The sequence below is a fragment of the Cydia splendana genome, chromosome 1 (genome assembly GCF_910591565.1).
Source record: "Cydia splendana chromosome 1, ilCydSple1.2, whole genome shotgun sequence".
Lineage (NCBI taxonomy): Eukaryota > Metazoa > Arthropoda > Insecta > Lepidoptera > Tortricidae > Cydia > Cydia splendana.
In genome coordinates, this window is record NC_085960.1 from 16406244 (window position 1) to 16421028 (window position 14785).

The 14785-nt window shown below is 32.7% G+C and overlaps 1 long non-coding RNA gene and 2 other non-coding genes across 3 annotated transcripts in view; 1 reads left to right on the top strand and 2 right to left on the bottom strand.

Moving 5' to 3' along the window:
* LOC134796542 (uncharacterized) overlaps positions 1-14785 on the top strand; it is a 341845-nt gene that overhangs the window by 11777 nt on the left and 315283 nt on the right. The gene's annotated exons all lie outside the window — the stretch shown is intronic.
* On the bottom strand, positions 8397-8469 carry Trnas-gga (transfer RNA serine (anticodon GGA)). The gene has a single exon. It is a non-coding gene; the product is annotated as a tRNA-Ser (tRNA).
* On the bottom strand, positions 8708-8780 carry Trnas-gga (transfer RNA serine (anticodon GGA)). Its single transcript has one exon. It is a non-coding gene; the product is annotated as a tRNA-Ser (tRNA).

Here is a 14785-nt window from a genome sequence, read left to right on the forward strand (position 1 = left end):
GCGTAAAACTGTGCCATCTGGATTTATTTTCTTTTTGAATATCCACTTAAATGTTATTGGTTTCTTTCCGTCTGGTAATTCAGTAATTTCCCAGGTTTTGTTTTCTTTTAAAGACTTTAGTTCCTCGTCTATGGCACCTTTCCATTCATCTACATCAGAGCTTTTCATTGCTTCTTCATAAGTGTTTGGTTCTTCAAAAATAATATTGGCCTCATATCGGCTTGGAGCTTTGAGATTTTCTCTCGGTCTCAACATTCTTGTCTCATTTAAGTCTTCTGCAGTTGATGTTTCATTAGTATCAAAGAAACTATCTATCAGGTTACGATTTTCCTCCATCGAAGCTTGACCAGTGCCAATAACGTCTTCTATTAGAACCGGGTTGCGGGGTTCAGTCAAAACATTCTGCTCAACGTTATCTCCTATTACAAACTGCAGTGGTTGATCGTGGTCTCCTTGCTCACCAGAGAACGACGATTCATTAAAAAATACATTATGTGAAATGTGTACCTTCTTAGTAATAGGATCATAAAGACGGTAATTGGTAGAGTTCCCGTCATAGCCAACGAAGACTAATTTTTTACTCTTCGAGTCAAGTTTTCGTCTCAATTCTTTGGTATATGCATGTATGCGTCGCAGCCAAAAATTTTTGTATGATTTACATAGGCCTTTTGCCCAGTCCACTCTTCATAAGGGGTTGAGTTCGGCGTCTGTTTAGTAGGAGTTCTGTTCAGAACATATATGGCACAATTGACAGCTTCGGCCCAGAGATGCTTGGGGCGCTTAGAATTCTGCAGCATGGTTCGCGCTGATTCCATAATCGTGCGCATATCGCGTTCGGCACGCGGGTTTTGTTCAGGCGTGTACGGTGCTGTTGTTTCCAAAGTTATCCCAAAATTATTTAGAAATGCTTTAAATTCATTATTGCAGTATTCTCCGCCACAATCTGTATGTAGTACTCTAATAGGACGTCCAAACTTGTTTTGAATTAGCCGTAGAAACTCCTTGAAGTTTTCAAAGACATCACTCTTGTATTTTATGAAGAATGCGATTCTATAGCCTGTACATGCATCTTTAAATAGAACGAAATATTTAAAACCAGATATCGAAGGTGTTGACATAGGCCCGCATACATCTGAATAAATAATTTCGCCAGGGCGGCAGACCCTCTTCTCAGTGTCTGGTTTTGCAGGAAATGGAAGTCGGTGTTGCTTTCCATAAGCGCATGCCTCACAGAAAAAAATCTTTAAAATCATTTTGAGAAATTCCTTTTAAAGTTCCATTGTTTATCAAATTTTTCAAATAATTAATGTTTATATGGCAGAGCCTGTCATGCCAGATTTTTAAATTATTGTCAGCTGTCACAGCATTGACATCGCCACTCAGAGTTTCATGTAAAGCGGTTTTAAATAATAATCGATACAGATTATTAGGTTGTTTGTGTGCATAAGCCACCAACCTTTTTTCGGCATCTAATATATGTACATGCCACTTTTCTTTGATAATTGTGTAGCCTTTTTCGGTTAAAACACCTTCAGAGATTAGGTTTTTCTTAAGTTGTGGAATATACAGTACGTTATTAATTTCAGAGTCGTACCACTGGTTATCAAGCAACTTCTTAATATAGACTGTTCCTGCCCCTTCAACGTTCAGTTTCAAAGGTTCAAACGTCATATTTGCTCCTGAGTTCGATTTGTTAAGGCTTCGTTTTCGCGAATAGCAATCTTTAGCTATATGTCCTTGTTTTTGACAATAGTAACAAATGGGAGGCCTTACGAAAGATCTTCTCTCAGGATATGAGCTCTTAGTAACGGTAGCTAAGGCAATAGGATCGGCGATATCATCATTGCCAAGACTCGCTTCTTCATCCAGAAGCCTTGTAGTTAAGTTAGCTATTGTTTGTTTTGAAGCATCCATCGATAGCCATGCTTGTCTAACATTTCTGTATTTGGTTGGAAGACTGCCAATAATTTTTGTGATAATTGCTGCGTCGCTTACGGTGTCGCCGGCCTCTTTTATTTGCTTTGCCAGTGATTCAACTTTTGCAATGTGTTGTGCAACACCATTTTTCTCTTTCATCTTATATGCGTAGAATCGTTCATGAAGAGACATTTTATTGAATTCAGATTTTTGAGCATAAACTGCGTCAAATTTTGCTATCATCTGCGTCGCTGATGTACAGTTTTCAATAATTACCATCTGTTCATATGTCAGAGACGATGTGATTATGAACATTGCGGCCGCATCTTGCCGCTCTCGCAGGGCTCCGGCCGCCAGGGGCTCCCCAGTGCCGCCGGTGCTCGCACTCGTGCCAGTGGATTCACTTGCTTCACTTTCTATAAACTGTCCTAGACCTTTCGCTTTTAAAGCGCACCTTAACTGGAACTACCATTGTAGGTAGTTTTCCGCACTGAATGTCTGCAGCATGCCAATGCCCGTTATTAATTCTTTATCCATCCTTAGTGTAAGCCCATAACCGTTAAATAAAAACACGTAACTTTAGTTGTACGTTTATTTCATACTGACATAATTGTTTATATAAAATAACCATGGTAACATGGTACATTGAATCCTACCTAATTCCAACACTATCATCTGCAAAGAGAACCATCGGGTGTACCGTGGCTTTAGGCATATCATTAATGTAAATTAAAAACAATAGTGGGCCCAACACACTTCCCTGGGGTACCCATTAACAAATGTTCCTAAAGTTAGATGAGTAGGTTTCCTCTTTTTTCGTACTGGGAGATATTCTTTTAATTTGTATAATTTGTTTCCTGTCCCTCAAGTAGGAACGGATTAGAGTGAAAACATTACCGCTAATTCCGTAAGCATGTAGTTTGTCTAAGAGAATATTATGGTCAACAAAGTCAAACGCTTTTGACATGTCCATATATAAAGCGCATGTAGGGATTTTTTGTCCATGTTATTGATTACCTTTTGTACTAAATCAAAAATTGCCAAATTTATCGATTTTACTTCGAAACCCTTTTTGTTCGTTTGCAAATAAGTTTTTGTTTTCAAAGTAATTATAAAGACTGTTGTATATAACTTTCTCTATGATTTTGGCAAAGACAGATATTAACGCAATAGGCCTGTAGTTCTTCATGTCATATTTATCCTCCTTTTTATAAAGAGGTCTCACAATGGATACCTTTAGTTTGCTAGGAAAGTCACCATGCTCAATGCATAAATTTACTATATGGCTGAGTATAGAAGAGATAATGTCAGATGTTTGTTTTATTATTTTCGTATGTATACCATCGTATCCAGTGCTATTAGTATTTTTTAAAGAATTTATTATTAGCTTTATGTCATCAGGATTAGTCGGTTTCATAAATAGGGAGTTTGCATAGTATGTCATTGTTTTCTTATAGTTATTTTTGTTGCTAGTGCTACTATGAGGAGTAACAGAATGAACTTGGTCCACGAAATAATTATTAAATTCCTCTGCAATATCTTTAGGATGTATAACTGTCTTTCCATTGGACACAATTTGCTTAATGCTTTCTATAGGGTACCTATTCTTAGATGGGTTAATAATTTTCCAGGTGGCTTTTGTTTTATTCTTTGATCGTTCAATGTAGCTGTCATTTTTGGATCTTTGAACACTGCTTATAATTCTTTTAAGATGTCTGGAATAACATGTTAATTTTTCTTTTAGGTCAGGGTTTCGTTTCAGTCTATATTTCCACAACAGTTCTCTTTTACGTTTACAACCATTTTTAATACCATTTGTTATCCATTTAGGTTTAGTCGTAGTGTTAATTCTATTTCGTTTCTTAGGAAAACATAATTTATAGAGTAGGTCAAATACCTCAAAGAAACTATCAAATGCTTGATTTGGATTGGTTGCTGAAAATACATCACTAAAACTAATATTACATAGACAGTGTATGAATTTAACAATGTTTTGTTCTGATAAATCAATTTGTTCTACAAACCAATATGGAATGGAGCATGTTTTCGTTACTGGACATTTTAACAACTGTGCGGTATGATCCGATAGAGCTAATTCTAAAACCTCAGCTTTACTATCTCTAACATTGTGGATTATATTGTCTATGCAAGTGCGACTGGATAATCTAGTTGACTGTAATATTCCTAGCTTAAGGTTGTAACTGCTTATGAGGTTTTTGAAATCTATCGAGTGTACAGTAGATTTGAGTAGATCTATCTTGAAGTCACCACAAATGACAATCTTTTTTCCGGTGTGGCAGAACTTATTTAAGATTTCATTTAGTTTGCATAAAAACAATGATACTGTAGTTAAATTATTTTTTGGTACTCTATATACACAGACTATGATGATTTTATGTTCTGTCAACTCAATTCCAGTACACTCTATGATATTGGGAATCGAGGTATTTGTGATTTCGGGTATAATATTGAAACTGTGAATGTTTCGTATTAAAATACAAGAGCCTCCGTTTCTGTTGTCTCTTGTAAAGTATGCTGCTAATTTATAATTTGGAATAGACAGGTGAACTTCATCGCCAGCTTTCATGTTATGTTCAGTTATACAGATTACGTCAAATTGTTTTTCAGAATCGTTTAGTTCTTGCAGATTAACGCATAATAAATCGGCTTTATTAATTAATCCATTGATGTTCTGGTGAAGTACATAAATATTTTTATAAGTGAGAGTGAGAAGTGAGTATCATTATTATTGTTTTCTAATAAGTTATTACGATCTAGCTTATCATTATTCATAAAAAAATGCTACTGTCATAATATTTTTCATTCACAGTTTTCAGTATTTTGTTTACATGTTGTGCTAATTTAGATTTTCCTTTATAATTTGATTGGTTACCATCATTTTGGTAATCTGTCTTTCCTAAATAATTACTATTAGATTGTAGCCATACATGCGCATGCTGTCAAATTTGTTATGAACGGTTGAATTTAATTTATGTACAAAATTATTATAATGTTCAGAATAATCATTAATGGAATACGGTATGTCACAAATAATTACATTGGTATGAGTAGCAGATTTAACAGTTGTTTCTAGAAGTTTTATGATCTTGCTAATTGATGTAATGTTATAGTGACTGCCTCCGCACATTATAACCAAGGACCGGAAAACCCCTCTTTACGCTTAATCCTATCAATTCGGTAACCCAATCGATTCGGTTACCTTATCATTCGGTAACCCTATCATACTGTTACCTGACTGTAATGGTAACCTTATTGAAACGGTAACCCTAACCTTTAACCGAGTTAATCTCAAAACCCCATCGCGATAGGGTTTTTGTTAAGGGTTTTTAACAGGTTTTCATTCAGTTATGGTAACCTTTATTATCGGTTGCTTACTGGTTTGCTACATTAAAGTAGTTTTAGTGATGTGCCGTCAGAACTAAAAAAAATACTAAAAAAATTGTTTTTTTATTTACTTGATTAATATTTTTTTGATTTTATTGACTTTATTTATTAAATTTATTTTATTTAATTTATGTTTAATTTATTTAATGTATTGAATTTATTTATTTTTTGAATTTATTTAATTTATTTAATTTATTTAATTTATTTAATTTATTTAATTTATTTAATTTATTTATTTTATTTATTTTATTTAATTTATTTAATTTATTTAATTTATTTAATTTATTTAATTTATTTAATTTATTTATTTTATTTAATTTATTTAATTTATTTAATTTATTTAATTTATTTAATTTATTTAATTTATTTAATTTATTTAATTTATTTAATTTATTTAATTTATTTAATTTATTTAATTTATTTAATTTATTTAATTTATTTAATTTATTTAATTTATTTAATTTATTTAATTTATTTAATTTATTTAATTTATTTAATTTATTTAATTTATTTAATTTATTTAATTTATTTAATTTATTTAATTTATTTAATTTCTTTAATTTATTTAATTTCTTTAATTTCTTTAATTTCTTTAATTTATTTAATTTATTTAATTTATTTAATTTATTTAATTTATTTAATTTATTTAATTTATTTAATTAATTTAATTTATTTAATTTATTTAATTTATTTAATTAATTTAATTAATTTAATTAATTTAATTTATTTAATTTATTTAATTTATTTAATTTATTTAATTTATTTAATTTATTTAATTTATTTAATTTATTTAATTTATTTAATTTATTTAATTTATTTAATTAATTTAATTTATTTAATTTATTTAATTTATTTAATTTATTTAATTTATTTAATTTATTTAATTTATTTAATTTATTTAATTTATTTAATTTATTTAATTTATTTAATTTATTTAATTTATTTAATTTATTTAATTTATTTAATTTATTTAATTTATTTAATTTATTTAATTTATTTAATTTATTTAATTTATTTAATTTATTTAATTTATTTAATTTATTTAATTTATTTAATTTATTTAATTTATTTAATTTATTTAATTTATTTAATTTATTTAATTTATTTAATTTATTTAATTTATTTAATTTATTTAATTTATTTAATTTATTTAATTTATTTAATTTATTTAATTTATTTAATTTATTTAATTTATTTAATTTATTTAATTTATTTAATTTATTTAATTTATTTAATTTATTTAATTTATTTAATTTATTTAATTTATTTAATTTATTTAATTTATTTAATTTATTTAATTTCTTTAATTTCTTTAATTTCTTTAATTTCTTTAATTTCTTTAATTTCTTTAATTTCTTTAATTTCTTTAATTTCTTTAATTTCTTTAATTTCTTTAATTTCTTTAATTTCTTTAATTTCTTTAATTTCTTTAATTTCTTTAATTTCTTTAATTTCTTTAATTTCTTTAATTTCTTTAATTTCTTTAATTTCTTTAATTTCTTTAATTTCTTTAATTTCTTTAATTTCTTTAATTTCTTTAATTTCTTTAATTTATTAAACTTATTTAATTTATTTATATTATAATAATATTTATAATAAGAACACACCACACAGGTAGGTATAAAGATAAACAAAGGAAAGGCAAAAAAACTTGTTTGTGCTGGAGGCTTCATGGACCGCCCATGCCAACCTCGGTTATTCAATAATAGGTTGAATTTAAGTGTGCGTAAAGATTACAATCGTTTGAACTGGTCAAAAACCTCATAATGAGGTAACTGAATAGACTGGGTTTTTATTTCGGTTACCGGTAACAGAGGTTAACTCGATCTGATACGGTTACCGAATCAAAGTGTTACCTTATTAAGCGGTTACCGTTATGGTAGGGGTTTTTATAAACACCTCTAAAATAACCCTATGAAAAACCCCGGTTAAGGTAACCGGTTCCTGTCCCTGATTATAACCAAACAGTCACTTTTCTTAAAATCAGCTATTTCTGTGTGAACGTTTTGTAGGACCCGTTCCGTTGTTCCGTGGTGTATAATGTCAGCGGAGAAATCATAATCATTCCTTCTTAATTTGGAGAGGGGACGCAGTATGTCAGATCCGTGGTAATCGGACAAGAGCAATAGCTTCGGCTTGTGTCTATATGGCTTCTTAAAGGTATTTATTAATTCGGAGTCTTCCACTTCTTCTTGCAGATTATTTTGGTCAGATGACAGATGATGTTTTGTCAAACTTGAATTATAGATGACCTTTTCTAATTGTTTGATGGTCTTTTGTAGTGTTCTTGTTGATTGCTGTATGCGAGAAAACGTTACGCTTTTGTTTATTAATGCATCTGAGTGTTGTTTAATTTCTTTATTCGTGGTTAACGCTTTACTTAATTTAATCTGCAATGTCCTATTTTTTTTATTCAGAGTTAGTATTTCATTTTCTAGGTCCTTTATTTTATTACCAGTTTCAATATTAATGGTGCTAATTAAGGGTAATGTTGGACTTTGTCATAATTATATTTTTCGTAGGTGAGCATTTGGTTTGAGGGTGTTCTTTAAGTAGCGTGTTATATACGCATATTTTTATCTTGTAATCTTCTAGTTGTTTACAGTGGCGTAGCTAGGGGGGGGGGCGGCCCGCCCCGGGTGTCACCCATTTAGGGGTGACACCCGACCGTGAACATCAGTAGTGCCATCTATAAAAAATCGTAAAACTGTGGCAGAGTGTAACAACATGCCCACGAAGAACCCGAGAGATTTTGACAGTATATTCCTGATCATATTGAAAGACTAAAGTGTCCTATAAACTGTTTTGGAATTCGCCTAGTTTCAGAGTTCAGTATCACCAGCCAGCTAAAAAAAAAACAGATTTTGATTGTTATTTAAGTGCAAAATGTTTTTTTGATGACGATGTTGCTACTGTGGGACCTAGTCCAAATATCCTTATTGATAGAATGTAAAAAAGTGACAAGTATACAAACTAGGTTTTACAAAAAAAGTTAAAATCCTTTTTGTATGATAGTTTTACAAATAGCATTTATATTTCAAATTTTATATTAAAGGAAAAAATGGAAAAAGTTACGCTTCCGGCAGGACTTGAACCCGCATCCTCCACAATCCGTGTGTTGCTCTTAACCAATTGAGCTACGGAAGCCTACCAGGACATCGCAAATCTTTCCATTCCTTACTTTATGTAAACACGCCTTTGGGGTGGCGTATAGCGACATCTACCGAAAGACAATTACATCTTTAACGGCACCGGAGTCTCAAGTTGCATTGAAAATTAACCAGTAACAATGTGCTAACCCATACTAAATCAATTTTTTAACAAGCAGATACGTCTGCGAGCGATATTCCAAATTTTATATTAAAGGAAAAAATGGAAAAAGTTACGCTTCCGGCAGGACTTGAACCCGCATCCTCCACAATCCGTGTGTTGCTCTTAACCAATTGAGCTACGGAAGCCTACCAGGACATCGCAAATCTTTCCATTCCTTACTTTATGTAAACACGCCTTTGGGGTGGCGTATAGCGACATCTACCGAAAGACAATTACATCTTTAACGGCACCGGAGTCTCAAGTTGCATTGAAAATTAACCAGTAACAATGTGCTAACCCATACTAAATCAATTTTTTAACAAGCAGATACGTCTGCGAGCGATATTCCAAATTTTATATTAAAGGAAAAAATGGAAAAAGTTACGCTTCCGGCAGGACTTGAACTCGCATCCTCCACAATCCGTGTGTTGCTCTTAACCAATTGAGCTACGGAAGCCTACCAGGACATCGCAAATCTTTCCATTCCTTTCTTTATGTAAACACGCCTTTGGGGTGGCAATCGAAAAAAGAAATATGTTTTCGCGAAATTGACGTAAACTTTTTAGGGTTCCGTAGCCAAATGGCAAAAAACGGAACCCTTATAGATTCATCATGTCTGTCTGTCCGTCCGTATGTCACAGCCACTTTTTTCCGAAACTATAAGAACTATACTGTTGAAACTTAGTTAGTAGATGTACTCTGTGAACCGTATTAAGATTTTCACACAAAAATAGAAAAAAAAAACAATAAATTTTGGGGGTTCCCCATACTTAGAATAAGAGAATGATAAAACTAAAAAAAATATATGATGTACTATCATGCAAACTTTCACCGAAAATTGGTTTGAACGAGATCTAGGAAGTAGTTTTTTTAATACGTCATAAATCGTAAACCGCAATTTTATTATGTTACTTGCTGCCACGGAACCCTTCATGGGCGAGTCCGACTCGCACTTGGCCGCTTTTTTCACATTTTATCTTTTTTTTGGCCTCGGAAATGCGTGGTTAAAATCTCTCGGGTTCCTCATGGGCACCTTGTATGCAACAATAATATGTTGGCGCCTCGTATATTTTTTTTTAAATTCAGGACCTTCTTAAATTATGTGATAATTTCTGTAATTGACAAAAAAAAAAAATTTTTTTTTGGGTACCGTTTTAAAAATTATAGCATTTACATTTTATGTAGGTATAAATACGTACAAACAATCGAAAAAGTTTTTTTTGGCGAAATTGACGTAAACTCTTTTAGTATTTTTTCCTTATTGGGGCCTCAGAAATGCGTGGTTAAAATCTCTCGGGTTCCTCGTGGGCACCTGGTATGTAACAATATTATGTTGGCGCCTCGTAGGTTTTTTATTCAGAAAGGTTTTTTTTTATTATGTCAATTATGTGATTATTTCTGTAATTGAGAAACTATGTCACTGTTTCTAATTGGGTAACTCTGGACTATTTTAAATTCATTGTGAAATGGGATTTTACAGAATCTCTTCCAAATCTCGCCCATGGCAAAAAAAGTTTTTAACTTTTTTTTAACATAAATTTGTATCTATATCATTCACGGGACAATGATGACTCGGACCTTTGGGACTATTGAGAGTTCATGGAATCTAAAATGAAAGCGATGGAGTAAAATTGTGAGATATGGAATATTAAACATAAATTTCTAAAGTACTTTTTTTAATAATTATATTTTAAAATTTTGATTGAATATTGGGGTGACACCCACAATTTCTGCCCCGGGTGCCACCCATGCTAGCTACGCCACTGGTTGTTTATTCAAGTCTTGATTTTCAGCATTTAGATTAGTAATTTCATCATGTGCGCTTGACAGTTCTACAGTAAGTTCTTCAATTTGTGCTTTCAGGGCGGCTATTTGCGATGATTCCATGTTAGATATGCTCGGGAGAGTGCGAGGACTTTCGTCCGTACTTATAGTTTGAAAAATCTCAGGTGAATTTTTCGAGTTCGGGTGCTAATCCGTTAAACAAAAGCCTTTGTTTCTTTTAAGAGCGGTCTACAGCCACGTGCCAAAGCAACCATGTCGTTTAAAAAGCAACTATCGTGATAGTATTAAGGTTCAAATTCATATGACAGCTTGTTCAGAGAACAATTAGGGTGGTCGTGTTTTTAGAGATAGCAAAAACGTGTTATCTCCGAATGAGCTGATTCAAGAATTTGAACTATATAATTAGAATGGTAAATTTGCTTTTTAAATGGGTTTGTTCCCGTTACTTACGTCGGGGCTATTAGCAGTAAGCATTGCACTGCATAAAGGAAACAATATCTTTTGTTTAACAGATTAGGGTCCGAGCCCGAAAAATTCACCTGAGATTATTCAAACTATACATCTCATATAAGCGTGGAACTTAATATATTATCATCAATATCAGCATGCGATACGTCATAGGAATGTCTGAGTTGTCTGACGGCAAATATCTTGCCGTTACTTACTAAAGGGTTAAACTGTACTGCATATTTATAGGCCACTATGACCACCACCACCACCATCACCACTTTCACCATCCAGGGTTAGCCACAGTTAACCGTTAACACAGGGTTAAATTGTACTGGTAACTCCGGGTTTAACCGGTTAACTCCGAGTTACTCGTAGTTGGCTAACCCTGGAAAGCACAAGGCCTTTATAAGGCTGAGGGAATATATTTCCCACAATTATTACGAACCTTATTTTTCGTAGGTAAATCTAAATTCTAACACCTTTATGCCCGTAGGTATGCCCGTTATAGGGTTAAAATAAAAATAAAAACCGGATAAGTGCGAGTCGGACTCGCCCACCGAGGGTTCCGTACTTTTTGGTATTTGTTGTTATAGCGGCAACAGAAATACATCATGTGTGAAAATTTCAACTGTCTAGCTATCACGGTTCATGAGATACAGCCTGGTGACAGACAGACGGACATACGGACAGCGGAGTCTTAGTCCCGTTTTTACCCTTTGGGTACGGAACCCTAACTAGCAAGATCTCCCAAAAAATACCTACGTAACATTTATTTATGGACGGAAGGATGAACTAATTAACCTGTTTAATATATGTACTCTTAAAATCCTCTTGATCAAATACCTAGTGTTTTACGAAAGCAAATGCAAAGTTATTATATACGAGTATAATACACTAATATAATCTGTAAGTTCGGTGTGCCTTTAAATCTAATACGCATTTAAGAATTGCTTGCGAATAAATAAAGAAACTGTTGAGTTGACTAATTAATAAAATATCAATATTTTGCTATGGGGTATGTGCGAAGTTGGTGGTGTGGGAAAAACAAGCGACATCAATGCACGACGTGGTGAAGATTAGAACTTTCGTGAGACGACAGCTTCATACGATTTGGCAGCTGACAACTGTTAAATAAGCAATATGTCCTACACCCACTATGGCGGCGCCCTACCCAATATCAAAGACAATAACTTAATTCACTTTGCCACTATACATATAAAAATCTAAAAATGTGGTTGCAACCACTGCAACACTTACAACTTATTTGTACTTAAATAGCAGTGCATCTGCACGCCATCTAACGGTGAGTAGGGGAATTAATTGTTTCAACCGTCTCTTACACTATATTTAATGTATGTATGTATATTATTAAATAACAGTAATTGGTAGTTATTGAACTGGCTTCAAAAATCTTTTATAAATTTGAAATTCAAATGTAATATAACAATACATACACTCCTTTTCTGGGCAGTCGTGTAAAAAAAGAACAATAAACTTAGAAACATTATATACCTGAGGAGTCTGTATGAGGAGTACAGCCTACAGTTTAATTATTTGCTCGTATTACAGGCCACACCCGGTATATATTATATTCTAGTATAGGTACTGCAGTACTTACATCCACGTATACATGCCGCTACTCACCACAAGGTGGCAAAGGAACTAAGCACTTTACATATAAGATTATTAAATTACATTTTAGCTTTTCCAGTATATATTTACTTTTATAATTTAGGAAAGACGGATATTTTTTATTCAAGAATACATCCTAATCATAGACCTAGTATTACATAGATGAGCTATACGCGTGCCTCCGTGAGGGACAAAACATAAGCAAAGCGACAATATTAAAAACACGTTTTCACATTCCTGACAACATACCAAAAACAATCTACGTAATTCGGTCGGGTTATTTGTTGCCCACCATTTAACCATACTAAATTTTTGGTGGGGAACAAACAAAAAGTGAGACTGTGACAAGGACAAGCAATAATACCGCTTTCTCTGCTACTCCTACTGAAATTTCCATAAGTGCATCTCGTTCGGTCGTTTGGCCCCTCCCCCGTGTCATCTCTATGTTATTGTTCCTCTATGATCCTAATAAAGAGAAGATTTATCGAGTGGTAAAAAGGTAGTAAACGATCTAAAAATTACCAAAGCGGGTTGCGGTCGTTGCTGGGTACTATACTGAAAATCGTAATTCAATACCAAAAAAAGTAAGACAATGTCTTGTATTTATGTAAAAATAAGTAAATAATAATGCTTTGTTGCGACCGAAAATGAAAAATTCATATCGATTTACTTAGACGACTACCGATTCATAACGGTGGTGTCCGGCCATCCCTAAATAAAAAAAAAGGAGGTAGAACGTAAACGTTCGCAGTGTAATTGTCTTCCTTTGTGATTTCGATCAGGGATGTTGCGAATATTCGCATCCGCATCCGCATCCGCGTAACATCCGCATTATTTTCAACATCCGCATCTGCATCCGCATCCGCATGTAATCGATGCGGAGCTTATGCGGATGCGGATGTCGAACAAGTCGGTACAGGAACGTCTTAGCGGCGGCGTAAGTGCTAGGTAATTTCGTCATTACCTATAACGGCTATAACGAAATCGTCTAGATCCAGAAAAGTCGGCCAAGTTACTGTTTATAAAATATAACGCACCTATATTCTTGCTCAAATACTAACCGTTTCATAAAAAAAAAAATACTAAAAATGTAATATATGATTTTTTAAGTACCTTCTCGACATCCGCATCCGCATCCGCGGATGTGAGCCTTTAAATATCCGCATACGCTTCCGCGGATTTAAAAAAAATCTGCATCCGCAACATCCCTGATTTCGATGTGCAAGACATTTTACGTTGTATATTGCTGTTGTGAGTGACACGTGTCAAATAATGCAAATAGGAATATTTTTAGTTATTGTCGTATTTTATGCCAGCTGAAAGAGATCAGTAAGGAACGATGGTGTAGCATTCGAGCACTTTTTAGGGTTCTGTACCAAAAAGGTACAAAAGGAACCCTTATGGTGCGATTCTGTCCATCCGTCTATCACATCGCTAAAATATCTCGATAACTACAAAGAAAATTTAGTATAGAGGCGTATTGTCGAAGTAAATTTTGTAGCCACAGTAAATTTACTGCCATCTTTCGACACAGGATTAAAACTTTTAGAACGCCATTTGACTTTGTTCCTTGTTCCTTCACTGATATTATGTTGTTGTCGCCATCTACACGAGTATAGGCCAAAGGTATGGCGCCATCGCTCGAAAATTTACTGTGCCTACAAAATTTAAAAATAATAAATAATTTACTTTGACAATACTTTGACAATAAATTCTCTTTGCTTCTTAAGCTATCGATTTGAAATTTAGAACAGTAAATGAACAACGCTAACCCAAACACATCGAATTTTTTTATGAACTGTGGAAAATGAACAATATTAAAAGGGGACAAAACTTGAAAGTCTAGATACTTGGTTAAGGGGGGTATCATTTGAAAGAGCTCAATTTAAACATTTTAAAACATTTTTTTCACAGTAAAAAAAACTATTTAGAAAGAAAAATGCGGAAAAAATTTGCTCCGAGCAATTATTAGGGTTGGCACAACTTGACGTCCCTTTGCGTGTACAACCACAGATAAGATAATTACTTGAATTTTGACAACCCTAATAAGCCGAAAGGGATAGTACCATACATTACAAAGGGATAGCATGATTCGTCATAGTCTTAGTCATAGTCATATATTTATTCAAAAAAACAATACAGGTATTGTGTTTGAAATACATGGCTTAAAACTAAAATAATTAAACACTTAATAAAATGTAAAGATAATCCTAAATCTTAAACATTATCATAAATTTCATCCACTGTGTAAAAGCAACTTCTCAATAAAAATCTTTTCAATTCC